At 40.9% G+C, this 16,407-nt stretch overlaps 1 pseudogene across 1 annotated transcript in view; it reads left to right on the plus strand.

Moving 5' to 3' along the window:
- The first annotated feature begins 1,229 nt into the window (after positions 1-1,229).
- Positions 1,230-16,407, plus strand: part of LOC308506031 (small ribosomal subunit protein uS8-like) — a 68,813-nt pseudogene continuing 53,635 nt past the window's right edge. Inside the window, exon 1 of the transcript in view lies at positions 1,230-1,379. The product of the transcript in view is annotated as a small ribosomal subunit protein uS8-like (transcript). The remainder of the gene's footprint in view (positions 1,380-16,407) is intronic.

Genomic DNA, 16,407 nt, shown 5'->3' on the forward strand with positions numbered 1-16,407 from the left:
CTTGTAATACTGGTTTGGTGGTGAGGATCTACTTTAGCTATTTCTTTTCTGGGAAGCTCTTTATTTGTCCCCCGATTCTAAATGATAGCTTTGCTGGGTAGAGTGATCTTGGTTGTAGGTCCTTGCTTTTCATCGTGTTGAATATTTTGTGCCAATCTCTTCTGGCCTGAAAACTTTCTGTTGAGAAATCAATCGATAGTCTTATGTGAGTTTCATTGTATGTAAGTAACTGCTTTTCTCTTGCTGCTTTGAGGATTCTCTCTTTGCCTTTAACCTTTGGCATTTTAATTATGATGTGCCTTGGTGTGGGCCTGTTTGGGTTCGTCTTCTTTAAGACTCTCTGCTCTTTCTGGGCTTATGTATCTATTTCCTTTGCCAGGTTAAGGAAATTGTCATTATTTTTTCAAATAGGTTTTCAATTCCTTGCTCTCTTTCTTTTTCTGGTACCTTTGTAATGTGGATATTGGTATGCTTCAAGTTGTCCCAGACCACTTAAACTCTCCTCATTTATTTTTTTTTTGTTTCTTTTTTTCTTTTTGCTTTTCTGATTGCGTGTTTTCTGTTTCCTTATTTTCTAAATAGCTGACTTGATCCTCTTCTTCATCTAATCTGTTGATTTCCTGTAATGTATTATTCATTTCCATTATTGTATTCTTTATTTCCAATGGTTCTTTTTAATGTTTTCTACCTCTATTTTTATGTTTCCTATTTTTTTGTTGAAATTCTCCCTGAGATCATTGAACATCTTTATACCCAGTGTTTGGAACTCTGCATTTGATAGATTACTTATCTCTGTTTTGCTTAGTTCTTTTTCTGGAGATCTGTTCTGTTTTTTTTTGTTGTTGTTGTTTGTTTGTTTGTTTTTGAGACATGTTTCTTTGTCTCCCCATTTTGGCTGCCTCACTGTGTTTCTATGGATTAGATAGGGCTGCTGTGTCTCCTGGTGTTAGTAAAATGGCCTTATGTAGTAGGTCTGCAATGGGGGTTACTTGAGTCACATACTCCAGGTGTGTCCCTTGTGTGGGTTGTGTGTGTCCTCCCCTTGTAGTTGAGCCTTGGTTGCTATTTGCACATCAATGGGAGGTATTGACCCTCAGGCTCATTAGTTATGAGGACTGGCTGTGACTACAGTGGAAGAGTTGTTGTGCAGGGGCTGACCCTGTAGAGTGGGGCTCTGGTGCCTACACAGTGTGTCCATTGGGTGTGTTAACCTTGGGGGTGGCTGGGTGATGCGCCAGCTGCAGGGCTGCATGGCAGGAGCTACAAATAAATCTTCAGATGGCCACTGCCCGTGCCATGTTTGGAGGTGCCTTGAGAGGTCAAGCCACGAACCAAGGCCAGCTGCAGCTAGTGCTAGTCCTAGGGCTGCTCGGCCAGAGGTACGAGACATGGTCAAGCCAGATGCTGGTTGTCTGGGTTCCACAAACATTTGAGAGACCCTAGGAAAGTCTGCAGCATGAGCTAAGGCTGGCAGTTTATATGATAAAGCCACTGGAAGCAGCTTGGGTTTGCCTAAAAGTTGGACAGGGCGGGTTCTCAAATCACCAGGGCCGAATGGTGTTAGCTAGTTTGATGGAGACTCATATAGGCGACTGCATGTCTGTATGCCAAGAATGGGAGGGCTCAACAAAGAAACAATGTGTTCCGCCGGCTCCTCTGTCCAGGAGAAAGCTGCCCCTCCAGGCCCTGTCCTGAAGCCAGACAACTCAGTTTCCCACTATATGTCCCTTCTGCCTTTCCAGCTGCTGCCCCAGGACTGGAGCTCAAAGCTCTGTCGTGGATAAGTCCATGCATAGTCCCTTTAAGAGGAGTGCCTGGGACTCCAGCCACTGTCAGTCTCACTCAGTCACAATATCCACCCGTTTTCACAGCCAGATATTATGGGGACTTGTCTCCCTAGCACTGTAACCCTGAGCTGGAGAGGGCCCGGGACCCCTCACTCCTCTGGGGGGGAATCTCCTTGGCCAACGTATCCCTCCCAATTTGTAATGGTCAGAGGAGAATGAGGGGCAAGCTGTTATGCATCTCTGCCCCCATATCAGTCTCCAGGTGACTTCTTATGCATGTCCTTAGTTATAGGGCTTCGATTCAGCAAGATTTTAGGTGATTCTCAATGATGGTTGTTTTGTGGTTTAGTTGTAATTTCGATGTGTTCGTGAGAGAAGGCAAGCACAGGGTTTATCTACTGCACAGTCTTGACCAGAAATGTAAATAGAACTTTTAAAGGTGGATGGAGTTAGTTATTCCAGGACAGGAGGAGGATTTGAGCAAATGTGCATAGTGGCACAGTGTTGTCATCATCAGATCGTGACAAAAGTAGGGCTAATAACAGAGGAGGCAGAATTGCCTGAGTATGGCTGAGTGCCTGTCCTGGATCTGTTTACTTAAGTAAGCTCTTATTCTTGCCACTTGTTTCATTAGTGAACCTAAATCCCACAGACACTCTGATTGCCCTGGAAAGACCACTGCGATTATCTTTATTATACAGTCCCAGTGAAAGAACCATGCTCACAATGATACCTGATAGCGACAGGCTCCTACTGATTGAGTTCTGATTCTGAGACACACCCCTGTACATCTTGGGATTTCTCTTACTTCTGCTAAGCAAATGACATGCGACGGTGGCCCTGCATGACTGCTCACAGACAGGCTGTGGATCTTCCCAGGAAGACATGGTCCTACCATTATTTGGCAGTGTTACATGTCCTTATCTCTTTAACATGTGTTTCAACTCTGCTGCAAGAAGGTGCACTATTCCATGGGTTACGTGCCTGCTGCTGGTGGGAACAAAGACTGAGCTGGCCCTCTGACTTTCTGGAGCACTGGACGACCTGAAAACATTGCAAAGTGCCTTAGAAATGGAGTAGGCTCCTGAAATGAGATGGAACCTCCATCATAGTGATGAGAAATATATGCATGTTTTCAAGACTTGTGGTACATAGTACCAGGTAGCGTTCCAGAAAGCTGAACTGATTTATATTCCCATGAGCAGCAAATAGGGGATGTACTTCTCCTCCAAATCTTGGGAACACTGAGTGATGCTTACCCGTCCTCACATACAGAGATTACTTAAATTCTCACTGTGAGTTTCAGTGGTTTTGTTTGTTTTGTTTTTTAGTGAGTAGCTGAACAATTTTGTTTTCCATCATTTTACTTTCCCAGTGCTAGGAGATCACTACATTCTCAGGGATTCTCAGGTGTCAAAGATGCTTCATTGATTTCAGATTCATCTCGAAAGTCATTTGATGTCCTATCTTCTTATTCCTGAGCCATTCATAATTCTGCTCTGGCATGCATATTTTACAGTTCAGCTTGGTAACTCTTTGTTGTTGGAGGTGGAGGTATTGAATTGTCACTAACGTGCCCAAATCTCAGGTTCTCAGTCAAAGAACAAGTACTTAGTATTCCTGTATTGACTAGCTCTCTGCTCTTCAGGATTTATTCATGATCCCATAGCAAAACTGTAACAAAATTAGAACTAGAAATTGTCTTTTCTCCCTAAAGCTCACAAAAGATGGTTGGACTCAGTATTCTAAATTAGGGATTTAGGATAGACAACAAGATTTCTGGTCAGTAGTTAGAGCCTGTGTGTTCATTTCCTAGGGCTGCTGTCACAAAAAGCCATGAACTTAGTGACTTAAAACAACAAAAGCTTATGGTCTCACAATTCTGGAACCCAGAAGTCTGAAATTGAAGTGTCTATAGGTCCACACACTCTCTGAATCTTGTAGCAGAATCCTTTCTTGTCTGTTTCTTATTTCTGGTTGTTTTCCTGCAATCCTTGGCGTGCTTGGCTTGTCCCGCATTACTTTAACCTCTGCCTTCACCATCTCATGGCATTCTCCCTGTGTTTCACATGACCATTTTCTTTAAGGGCACCAGTCATATTCCATTAAGAATCCATCCCAGTTCCAGTATAACCTCGTCTTAATCAAACATCAGCAGGGACTCTATTTTCAAATAAGGTCACATTTTGAGGTCTTGGGGTTTAGGATTTCAACAGTATTATTATTATTATTATTATTATTATTATTATTATTATTATTGTTATTATTATTACTACTACTACTGATACAATTTAACTGATAACATTGATACATTGAGTGTGCTACAAACCCCACCCTAGAATGGAAAGTTTCCTACAAACCCCATGCTAGAAGTGGGAGTTTCCCAGGGTAATATTCACAAATAAGGGTGCTGACCTTATCCAGGAGAGTTCCAGGGAAAATAAAGAGTTTGCTCAGGACTCTATGTCGTTGGAGAAATAGCAGAACTGAAATTAATTCCTGACAATCAGCCATGAATCTGTTACCATTTTTTTGCTCTAAACACTTGCTTCTAATTATGCCCCTTTGATGTTTGCACCTCTCAAATATCTTGAAACTAAGATTGTTTCCATTTCTCACACTTTCAACATTGTTAATACAAGCTGAACAAAATTCAATTCTTCTAGGCTGTTTTGGTTAGTCAGATCCTACAGCACCTTAATAATTGTAAGTTGCTCTTTTCTTCAATTTTCTCCATGGCTGGCAGCTTTCCTAGCACTAAAAATCTCACCTTGTACCTCATAGAGTGGGAACAAGGATGTGGCCACCTGTGTTGTTAGTGAAGGGAATTCCAACACATTTAATTTCATCTGGAAACTGAGTGTCCATGTCAGCAACATTATTTCCAAGCCTCCAGGGAAATCTGAGTTTTGTCTTTACGGCTTTTACTTGTATTGTACACTTTGTTTTTTCCATTTCTTTCACAAAACACAACATGGAAAAAAGCCCATGGATTTTGCACCTTTTATGTAAGCTTTTTGGTGATTAAAACCCTAGGGTGGTGAGTTAGTGTAAATGGTAAAAATGTGTACCTAGAGTACAGTAAGAGCTTTCTCTCTATGCATTTTTTTTTAAAAAGTGTTGGGGTTGTGAATAATGCTGGGTTGAAAACTCTGGGAAGCCAGGGGCCTCTGATTATAGCGGATGCAGTAACACTAGAAGTTTTTCCAACCTTTGCTGCCCGAATGCCTCCACATCATTTCAGGGAACACACATTTCTCTTACAGACCTCAGGAATTCTGGAAATTTAAGAACAGTAACTATTAACCATACGGATATACATTAAGCATGTCTTTTTCTTCTGATGCTTTGACATCTTGGGGTCTTGCTTACACGGGAAGGGACTTCCCGTCTCCACATTAGTTAATTCCTCATGAGCAAACAATGTGCTCACCAGCATGTGCACCTGTTATATACAAACTAATGCAATTTAGAGCCCATGGCTCCTTTTCAGGCTTTCACCCTGGGACCCACAATGCCCCCATCCTGGGGTGATGAAGGCATCAAATAACTACCGTGTTTCCCCGCAAATATGACTGGATCTTATATTAAGTTTTACTCCAAAAGATGTATTAGGGCTTATGCTCAGGGGGTGTCATCCTGAAAAAAATCATGCTAGGGCTTATTTTCCGGTTAGGTTTTATTTTTGGGGCAGCTCATACCTCTGGAACCTGCTGAAATTATTCAAACCTGCCTTGCCCATTCCTTCCTATGGAAAACCACAATAAAGTCTCCTGCCCATATTTTTTTCCTTGATACCTCTGCCTCTTGATCAACTCAGGTGCTTCACCGTATGACTCCGCATGGGGATCTGTACTTTGCATTTCTAGGATCTATGAGTACATCTTCCTTCATTTCAGTGTCCGTATGTGTTACCATACCTGATTAAACAAATCCTGAGTACATTTTTAAATAGAGTACATGAAGAAACATTCAATACAGTTCTAACGTGTAACTGCTTTGAGGAGTCCTTCACTGATTACAACCCAGTCAAGGACTCGGCCAAGGGTGGCTTTGAGCAGGCATAGCCCAAAGAAGAAGGAGACCTGGTATGTCCTGCGAGACTCGTGTCTGCCACAAGAAGTCACTGAGACTTATTCTAAAGAGCACAGTGGGCACAGACAAGGCCATTCTAAAATGGATGGCCCGGGTCCATTTCTCTGGCTGCTACAGGCTTCTTTTAACAACGTTTCCTTCTATTTTGTTTTCCCTTTAAACTATGCACTCCAGGACTGAGACGAGGGTGAGGCAAGCTAGGGACCTAGGGGTCACATTTTCAAGAGGTGTTCCCTGTCCCCAGTGTTCAAGAGAGAGTGAGTACTTCTTTACAGTGTGCACCCAGCCTGCCTGGTGTTCTTTCCCCATTCTCAATCCTGATTCTCACCACTAGAAAAATCTTAAAAAGTCCAGGCTTTGATTTTGCTGTGTGCTTTTATGCTTAGATAAATCATCCTGTCTAACGGTCATGAGAATTATTCAGGAATTAAATTGAAACTGGGCATGATTCTTACCCTCTAATACATATTAGTCTAAAATTAATGACAAGTACTGGATACACTGTACATTCAACTATAGTCAGCGGTGTTACTTCTCTGATAGAGATTTTGTGACCATGACCACAAAATAGCTAGATAAAAGTTTGCTGGCATTAGTTTTTGTGGAAGGAATTTTTTGAGTAATCAAAATTACATACGGTAAAAGAGGGAGGTAGTCACCTTTCCTTTGCATTATTAACCATGTGGTTTATCCCCTTGTTTTATTATGGGACTCAAATTGTCACATGCCGTCTATTTTACTTGGTAGACTGCTTAAGGGCAGGTACCATTCTTAGTCCCTTCAGCTTCTCCAGTATCTAGGATATACAAGATACAACAAAAAAATAAATGCAGGCAAAACTCTTCATGGAGTGCAGCAATTTCTAAAGCATTTCATTTGCCCTATAAGTATATAATTCTGTGAAGCTGTGGTGACTACAAATTCTTCTGTCTATCCATCAATCCAGGGTTGTGACTTACAGGTCTGAAATATAAGGCTTGTCTTTCGAATAAAGCTATAAAGTCCTTGAAGGCAAAAACATGTATTTTCTGCTTTGCATATATCTCCCAATCATCTAACAAAGGGCTGCAAATTTATCGATTTTAGCTCAACTTGGTGAGGGAAAGAGAGCAATCCACAAACTGTTTTGTGTATATTTAATTCAGAATTCTTATGCTGTCCACAGTTCATATGGTGGATATCAACTGAACACATTGGGCATCTCCCAATTTCCATTTTTAAACTAAATTTCAATCTTTGGGAGTAGCTGCTTTGCATTATGCGTGTCTTTTGTGTTGTATTTTTAAATAGAGTAGAAAAAAAATATATATGGTAAGGTAAATGACATAGTCCTAGGATTTCAATGTGCTACTTGAACAAAAGCTATGATATTCACAAGATGCAATGGAGCGTGTCTACTTATCTGGCTGTGCAAACTTATGAGCCTGATTACAATGGCAATGAAGCATTTCTTTGCATGAGTGAATCGTCAGAGGTTCTTCTAATAGCTGTGGACGAGACTTGTACTTGGAGATCAGAGTTTTTGCATTGAATTACACTGCATACTTTAGCTTCTCTACGGGTCTGCTTTCTGACCTGCTGCCTTCTCTCATGATCCAGCTTGTGCTGGCCACTGAATCCTGGTCCTTTCTTCATTACGTGACCCATCCTTTCCTCTCTCACCTGTGCATATTCACCTGTGTTGAATTCCTATGCATCTATCAAATTGACTACTTTTAAAAACATGAAATCGCACAGAGAAACACCCTTTAACTACACAGTCAATATACTTACATTCCTGACTTTCTTGCCTTTATTCCTCCTGATGATTTTTCAAATGTGTCTGCCTATTTCACGTATAGCCATGTTCCCATGTTGAAACATGTTTCGCTGTCCTGTCAACCCTTTATTCTAAAGACATTCCTTCCAGAATTAGGGGCTCCTTAGCCAGACAAGCAGACATGTAAAATCAAATGTCTTCTGCAGTCACAGCTCCTATCTCCCTTCTTTCCGCGATGTTTCAGCCATAACTCGATGCCTGCACTCATCTAGCCTCAGGCATTCCTGTCAGATTTGTTTGACCATCTCCCTTTGCCCAAAATGCCCTTAACCCAGTCACCTTCACCCGACATTTTTGCTCTAGTGTAAACTCTCCTCCTCACTAATTCTACCTGATGCACAAATCTGGAGGGGTTGTCTATATCCTCCAGATGTTGCACGCTTTCCTCTAACATGGCTTAGGACACGCTGCTTAGAGCAGAAAGGCTTCTGTGTTTCCTCCCATGCTCTGAGATGCTAAGTGTCTCCTGCACCAAGGGCTAAGTCTCACATTTGTTTTCCCAAGAACATGCATGCAACAAAGTGCTAAGACCTACACGAGTATGTGTTTGTTGAACTCACAAAAGGTTGCTCTGTTTTCATTGTGCTGAGGTTACCCGGAACCAAATACAGTGCTATGGTCCCAATCATGGTTTGTGGACTTCAGTTGGCCAGCATTTCACTCACCCGCTTCACCTAAAAATCAGTGCAGTGTAGATGCTGAAACGATGGACTCTGGAGCTGTGCTGCCTAAGTCCTCATTTGGGCTCTGCCATTCCCTAACTGGTTGACCTTTAAACCAGTTACTCAACCTCTCTGAACTTGTTTCCTGACCCATAGAATGGGGAGAATAAGAGTGTGTGTGTAACCATTACTATTCCTTATGTTGTGTATTCCCTTAGTATTTAAAGTGAAAAACATGCTAATTGTGGAAAATGTATTACATTTAAAAACATACTTTCTTCTTTGCACTTCAAACATAGATATCATTGTATCTCCATCTGGTGATTCGGTCTATGTTTTTCCGGACACAACTCAGTTTATTTCTGGATTCAGAGTATCATGACTTTAATGTAAAAGTAAAGCCCCCCCCCCTTTTTTTTTTGTACAGGCTTTATAGCTGAAGTCCTCTGTTTTCCTTCCAGGTTTTTCCACCTGTCTCTCTTACCCTGCCCACCCATTTCAGAATCTCTCTCCTGATGCCAGGTCTTTCTCTGAATAAGGAGATCCCATTAGGATGGATGAGCTTTATAATTCATGGTGGGATCAACTAAAATATATATTTTTTAAAAAAAGCAAAGAGATGACGAGGTTTAATCTGGACAAATAATCAATGGTGCTACTCTAGGCAAAGGAGAGAGCAGGGGGAATAAATTTTAAGGGTGAGAGGGGTAGTGTCCACGATGCTGTTCTCCAGAGTTAAGTCAAACTTCTGTCTACTTTCATTTCCTTGGGGCAGATTTTTGGGACTCTGTCTTTGTTAGCTCTCACTCTCTCTGATGTATTTCTCATGAGTTTCAAAGAAGAAAGGCATGTCTTCCTAATTTGGAAACATAGTATAGTATAGTAGAGTGTAATTGTTAAGACTATGCACTTTGGACCCAAACACTAACTTTGCCACTTACATGTGAGGATACTCTGGAACAAATTTACTTAACCACTTTGTACTACAATTTTGTAATCTGTAAAATAGGGGTGACAGTAATGGTAACTCCCTTATAAACTATGAGAATTAAATTAGTCAAATAACATAAAGCATTCAAAACAGTACCTGGAATATACCAAGTGTCACTTTGCCATTATTACCATCTGAGCTCACATGTCTAGCCAAGCAAGGCACAGGTGAGTGTGCAGTTTTATTTTCTGCCCTTTAAAAATCTAGCTCGAAGCCTGGTTACCTTTCCCTAGAATTAAGCCAAACCAGCTCAAGCATCTGTCCTGAAGTTTGTCTTTCATTTAATTACATGGCTTGTTGACGTCTCTCAATTGATTTCTTGACTCTCATTCATGTACTTGTTGCCCTTGGCTCCCAGCACCTTCCATTCAAATACCAGCTAATTAAGCCTGGGTATTCCTGAGCCCCTCTTTACCTCTGAACCTGGATCATCCTGTGATGAAGAAGGAGGGTTGATGCAAATTACAACTGACAAGTGGACATTTATTGACTCCCACTAACCATGCCCACTCATTCAGATAATTACCATTCATTGTCCACACACACAGATGGCTGAATCTCACAGGTGAGGTGTTGAGGGAAGGGCTTTCGTTTGATGGTGAGGTCTTCCTCTGAAATATTCCGTCCCTATCCTTCCATGATCGTTATCTTAGTTTCATGATGGCAGCCTTCCATTTTTCCAGGTGTAAAATATATATGGCTCAAAGCACACTTTTTCACATTTAATCTGGGTATAGTCTAGTTGCCTCTGGTGGAACAGAGTGCATCCACACACATTTGCAGGGGTTCTGGGATCAGAGGCTGGGGGCAGGAAAGGAATGGAGGTGCTTCGTAGACTGAAGACATTAGCCCAAATGCAGACCATTAAGCAGCATCCAGGAATGATGCCAGAGTTGAGAATTAGCTAGAACACAGTGACCAGGAAGAGAGAGGGAGATTGGGCTCTAGACGAGAGTAGGCAGTTTCAGAAGGGAAGATGGCAGAGCCAGCTATGATTCCTTGAGGTTCTAGAACCTGTCATGTATTTGGGCAACTCCACTCGATACAGGAAAAAGGTTGATAAGGTCATCGAAGTATTTAATTTTCTTCTCTCGGTCATCCCACTGAGTCTATGTGTAATACAAATAACTTCACCATACACGCTTTTAGAGTCTTCAGTAAACAAGGAAACTTTTTTCTAAAAGGATAACATGTTTTTTCATAGACTTCAGTCATTCTTTTACTGATTAACTTATATTTTCTCTTGCTCACAAAACACATGCACATGATAGAATATACTGTAGTCCAGTACTATAGTAGTTATGGCCAGGCCTTATATAGGAATTATGTTATATCAGGGCCACTTTAAGCCCATCTGAACCATGTACATACATGGCAGAAAGTTTGTGAACTTCATTGTCCGAGCTCATATGCATGTTAGCAAAAGGGTGGGCACAGCCTGACTTGGGGAGAAGCACACAGATTGGACATTAGTCTATTCAGCCATCAGTGGACACATTAAACAGAGTCTAACCCACGTCACCACAGGGGAAATCCTGGTGGGCTGGTGCTGTGCAAGCTGATGTCGCTCCTCCCAGCCAAATGCACTGAGAGCCCCTGAGTCTGCTCCACTGGGCCCTCTGGCTGCACCTTGTCCTCACTCCACTGATCCATGAAATCTGAACAGACCTTGGTGCTGGGATACCAAAGCAAAGGGGAATTGCTTCCTCCCCTGGGCATTTTCAACTTGTCTATCTTTACTGGTTAGAAAGTATATTGAGTTTATAAACAAAAAAATAGGCAGAGTCTGAATAGTCATTTTGGCCCATTTCCAAACCTGTATTAGTTCTTTATCCTCCCTTGGCTCAGGCACTCATGTCAGTCTCTTAAAGGTTGATATTGATTTGCTTCACACTGAGCTCATAGTTACCTCCCAGATTAATAATAGCTCATGGTGTGCTGAACTGGGCCTACTTGTGTATGTCCTAGCTCTGCCACGAAGTAGCAGTTGATATGTGTGATCAATGGTTTGCTGTGTCTGGACTCTATTTTCTTATCTGTAAAATGGGGTAGTGTAAAGATACAAAGAGATTAATGGTGAAAATGCTGTAAAAAGTGTAAAAAGACCAATGTAAACGAAAGACAAGAGAAATCAGAAAGTAGTTAATTTAGCCTAAAGTTAAAGTAGAACAATTTGCTCACCCATTTTTCTACCATTCCTAGATCCATTTTGAACATCTATTAAATATAGAAGAAATATATCATTTTCAACTGTCTAAATCCATATGCAGTTGATTTCAAAGCTTAATTGTATTTGAATGAAGAATCAATACGTATAACTGCACTAACATTACTGTGCTGAAAAGCTGTGCGTGTTTCTGATGCTTTCATAATATATTTCAATTTTCCTACTATTGTCCCATTATTATCTCATATTTTTGAAAGGGTTATTTGAGCATAGCAAAGTGGCATGAATCCCAAATGAATGGTAATGATTATTTGTTTCGATTTCAAGCTGCATTTGTTAGAATGCTCTGGAGCCTGTCCTGGTTCCTGGCTGTGTCTATAACAGAGGCATCAAACCGTTCTTCCTAAAACATCCATTTTATCATGTTTCATCCTGGATTCAAAAAAAAAAAAAAAAGGTTTCCCTCTTTCCCAGTTTGTATTACTAGGAGTGATAACTACAGCTCTTCATAATTTGGCCACAGTCTTCCTTTCCATACTTGTTTCTCTCAGTTTTAGAATACACCCCCTTTTCCAGCTGGGCTTAGTACCTCACAATCCCACATGAGAGGAAATTATTCTCAGTGGTATCTTTAATTATTCTGATCTTACCCAAAATGCCTATATTTCACCCTTTCCATAAGCAGTCTGACCCACTACACGAGTCCTACTCAAACCCAAGCTTCTGCTCAGGACTCAGGACCTTTGGGGTTTCTCTAGCTCTAGAGCCGTGTCTCTCTGATAAATCTTGAATCTTGGAACGCACTGCTTGGGAAGCCTCTTGACTTTTCAGACCACGGTGGCTTTAAGATAATTGTGTCATCAATGCAAAGTCAAGTCCAAATGGATCCTCCAACCATTCTGGGTCCTACACTGAGGCCAATTCTTTATCTCCTGTTTAGAGTAACACTCCTGTGTATTTTTAAAATGCACTACGTACCCCCCTGCACCACTATCCCACAACACATGCACGCACGCAGGCGCGTGCACACACACATATACACTAAAGAGCATTCTTGTTAGAATAACGAAATTCAGAGATGAATGAGAGGATTAAGAATAGTGCTTATCCTATATTCTCCTTTACAGTAACTGATATAATATCAGTGAGATTTTACTGGCAAAATTGATTCAAATCAAACCAGAAAAATTCAGCCTGAAGAACTGAAAATGAGCTAAAAGATGATAAGCAAAGAATACAATTTGTGACAATGTCTTCAAATTACTCATATTTTAGGTTTTATATAATTTGAAGTTGCAAAGTGTGTTTAACAAGGTAGATTTTTAAAAAAAATGCTGTCTATTAATGATTAGGAAGCAGCACTGAAAGCACAATAATGCCTTTTTCAGATGTTAAATTGGAAAGCGTTAAAAACAGTTGAAAAGGCGTATAAATAATACAAGTAGAGCTATAGAGGTTATAAATATGGATGGAAGGGAAGAACAAAGATCTTTCAGAAATATACAAAACAATTGTGTCTGTTGGAAAATGTAATTGAAACCAAAGGAGTCTTCAGATAGGATGTGGGCCCTATGACACCCTTCTCTAGCTTAGTGTCCAATGTGATTTGGGGTCAGGGACAAATAGTATTCCAAGTGGATTGTCAGAAACAGTAAAACTGACATCAGTAAATAAATAAAATTGCACTTAAATTTTTTTTTTCTATTTTTAGAATGCGGCCATATACCAATCTTTATGAAATAGTTTTCTTGTTTGTTTGTTTCTCATTGCATCAAGAATATTTTAAGACAGCCTCATTGCATAACTCCTGGGACTGTGTTTATATAATCTTTTTAGTCTGTGCAAATGGTGGCTCCTGGAGGTGTGCAGTAGACATCTTGCATGATTTTAAACCATTGCCTTGATTTTAAATAAGATAGACACTGTTATTCCAGGGTGTTCCCCAGTGTCCTGTAATGTTTGCATGATAATACAGCATCAAGAATGTACAAAGTATCCATTGGGTTATGTCAAACAATCATTTACTATAAAAGATATAAATATTCAAATATTTAGCATTAGACAGATCATAATCTGAACGGTGTAATGATTTACTGACTTTTTTTCTTGGAGAACTGACTGTAGATATCTCCTGTGTTACTCTGAAGGTTGTGTTGGCTTGCAGATTTTTAAAAAGTGATTTCTGCTCATAGACTTAATTAGGTTTCACATTCTTGTTGACTTCTAATCAATGTACAGGATAAAATATATCCACTGATTCCAAGACTGGAAGGACGTGGTCTCATTGTAAAGTCTGTCAGATTCGTGCCTCCCAGATTTGTCGGGGGGGTCAGCGCAAGGTGGTCTCACAGGAGCTTTGAGGTTTCCAAGTTTGGGCAAAAGCCCCATTTTAAGCAAGTATAGATTATTTACCTCCTGCTATGAGATTACTTTCTTCGGATGTGTACCTTTGCATTATTTTTAAACTAGATATCCAATAATCATTCTTTTAAAAAATTGTATTACATTTATTAGGGTGACGCTAGTTAGTAAACTAATGTATATTTCTATAATACCTCACCTATGTATTACATTGTGTGTTCACCACCCAGCCAATAATCATTCTTAATGGTTAATATAATAATGGTACATCTAGTGTGTTCTAAACAACGCCCAAAGCAACTGCCAAAGCAGTCTGGGGCCGTCCACTGGAGTATTCAACCAGTGAGAGATTGACAGATTGATTATATTGGCCCCTCTCTCTGAGTGAGGATTCTAAATAAGCCTGGGTTCTAAATACGTGGATGCTTTGTGTGGTCTAACCCAGGCTTTCCCCTGTGACCAAGCAAGCCCAGCTGCCACCATTAGGGGATTAGAGAAGCTAGGTACCATGTGCAGACACCCTCATCAACTAGACAGTGCTCGGGGTCACATGATAAAGATCGTGATACGCAAGACTCAACAAAAGAACATAACACTGAATGAAGTTTTCATCTATAACCCACAAGCAGCAAGACTGATAGAAGAAAAGATTGGAATATTAAAACAGCAGATTAAATTACTAAGAAAGAAGTGAAACACCTTGGCCGGGTGGACTGAACTGTCCCAGGCTTTAACACATTTGAATGATCAACTGGTAGGGCCTGTTACCCCATATGCCAGACTGGGGACCTCTATGGAGATAACCAACACACTGAAGGATTGGAAGTCACAGGACACAGCCATTGCCCCAACTCTCTCTGTGGTTCAGCTTGCTGTGCTGCTGACAACACCACTCCCAGTCAAGCCTGGGAAAGGCATCATCTCCTGGAATTTGCAATGAGATGAACCACCAGGATGGATAAATCACTTCATGCCCCTGGCTGAGGGGGAACTACTCAATTTCCACTGGAAACCTGTTGCTTTGCTGCAAGCAGGGCCTATTGGAAACACACTATCCTTCAAATGGAACACACAACCATGAAAGAGGGGAGAAAATAGGGGTCCCGGTCTGGCATTTCCTGACCCCAGTCTATCTCTGCACACCCAGCAGCGCTTCTTCCCCTAGCCAACATGTATAGTATGTACAATGAGGTCAAGTTGCTAAAGCTGCCAGCCTTCCTTTCAAGTTCAGGTGAACATGATCTGTTTCCACTGGTATCATTTGGCCGCCATCTTTGTTCCCTCCATCAGCCTGAAAGAAGTATGGCACACATAGAAACCCTGACTAAATTCACCAGCAATCCTTAAATGACAGCCGACACTTACTGAACACTGAAATGTCTCTAAGGAGAAAAGCTTTCCTCCAAAAGGATGGCCTTAGACATTATTGCTGCCCCACAATGAGGTACCAGTGCCATTATCCAAAGAGAATGTCATGTGTTCATACCTGATGTGTCTGCTAATGTGTCATGTTTATTAAATCATATGTGGACACAAGTGAATTCCCTGAGTGATCTGACACCTAGCGTAGGGGATTTAACAAAGCAGTGGTTTGGATCATGAGGCTCTTGATGGAAAACAATGATTACACACTTTGGGTATCATTATCTTAATCTGTGTTTTCTCTTGCTTGTGCCTATGTTGTTGCTGTAGTATCTGATCCAAAGCAGCCAAAGAGCCACCAAACAAGTTACTTCCATGCTAGTGAAACCCCTTGCTGGGTGCTCAGAGCACAGTTCAGAAGAGGGGGCATGTAGGATTGTAAGAGCAGCTTACAGGGCGCAGGAAGCTGGAGGAGGTAATTGAGAAGATCTGACTGCTGGTTACCAGGCAATAGAGGCTCCTCACCCCTTCTCTGTCCTTGGAACATATGTTGCATCCACCTTTCCCACAATAGGACACAGTCTTGAGAGAATAAGGTGCTGAGACTATCAGGACTGAGTATATGACTGAACCCGGTTAAGGCCTCTTTTTAAACTTTAGATTCTCATGGGCAGGTGTGGAGTTTCTACTCATTTTTGCAGCTGCTTGAGACAAGCCTGATGTGTAAGTTCCCCTGCCTATTAAGTCTTCCCCCTACCAGGCTGAGAGGTCTGCCTCGCCCATCTCTCCTGGCCCTCCATGTACCTACGGGATTCAATTTGCTAACCAACTGTGTGTGTGTGTGTGTGTGTGTGTTTGGTTGGCAAAACAAAAAAAGATATTACTTTCTAGCAGAATTTTCAATATATTTGAGATAGGATAGTGTTTATTATTAAAACTAGTTTTTTTCTCTTCTTTCAGCAAACTTTGATTCAACATATTTATATCTATGGAGTTATTTAACAACTGATCCCAAAATATTTCCATAGCTGTTTAATAAAAAAGGTCTTATTGTACTGACTGTGATTCCAGGCTGCACAACCGTCTCTGTTGTATTTGGAATTATTTTATTTATGTGTTCTTTTAGACATAGTAGATAACATATTTTGGAGGAATGGCATATG

This window comes from Rhinolophus hipposideros (assembly GCF_964194185.1).
Source record: "Rhinolophus hipposideros genome assembly, chromosome: 12".
NCBI classification, from domain to species: Eukaryota; Metazoa; Chordata; class Mammalia; order Chiroptera; family Rhinolophidae; genus Rhinolophus; species Rhinolophus hipposideros.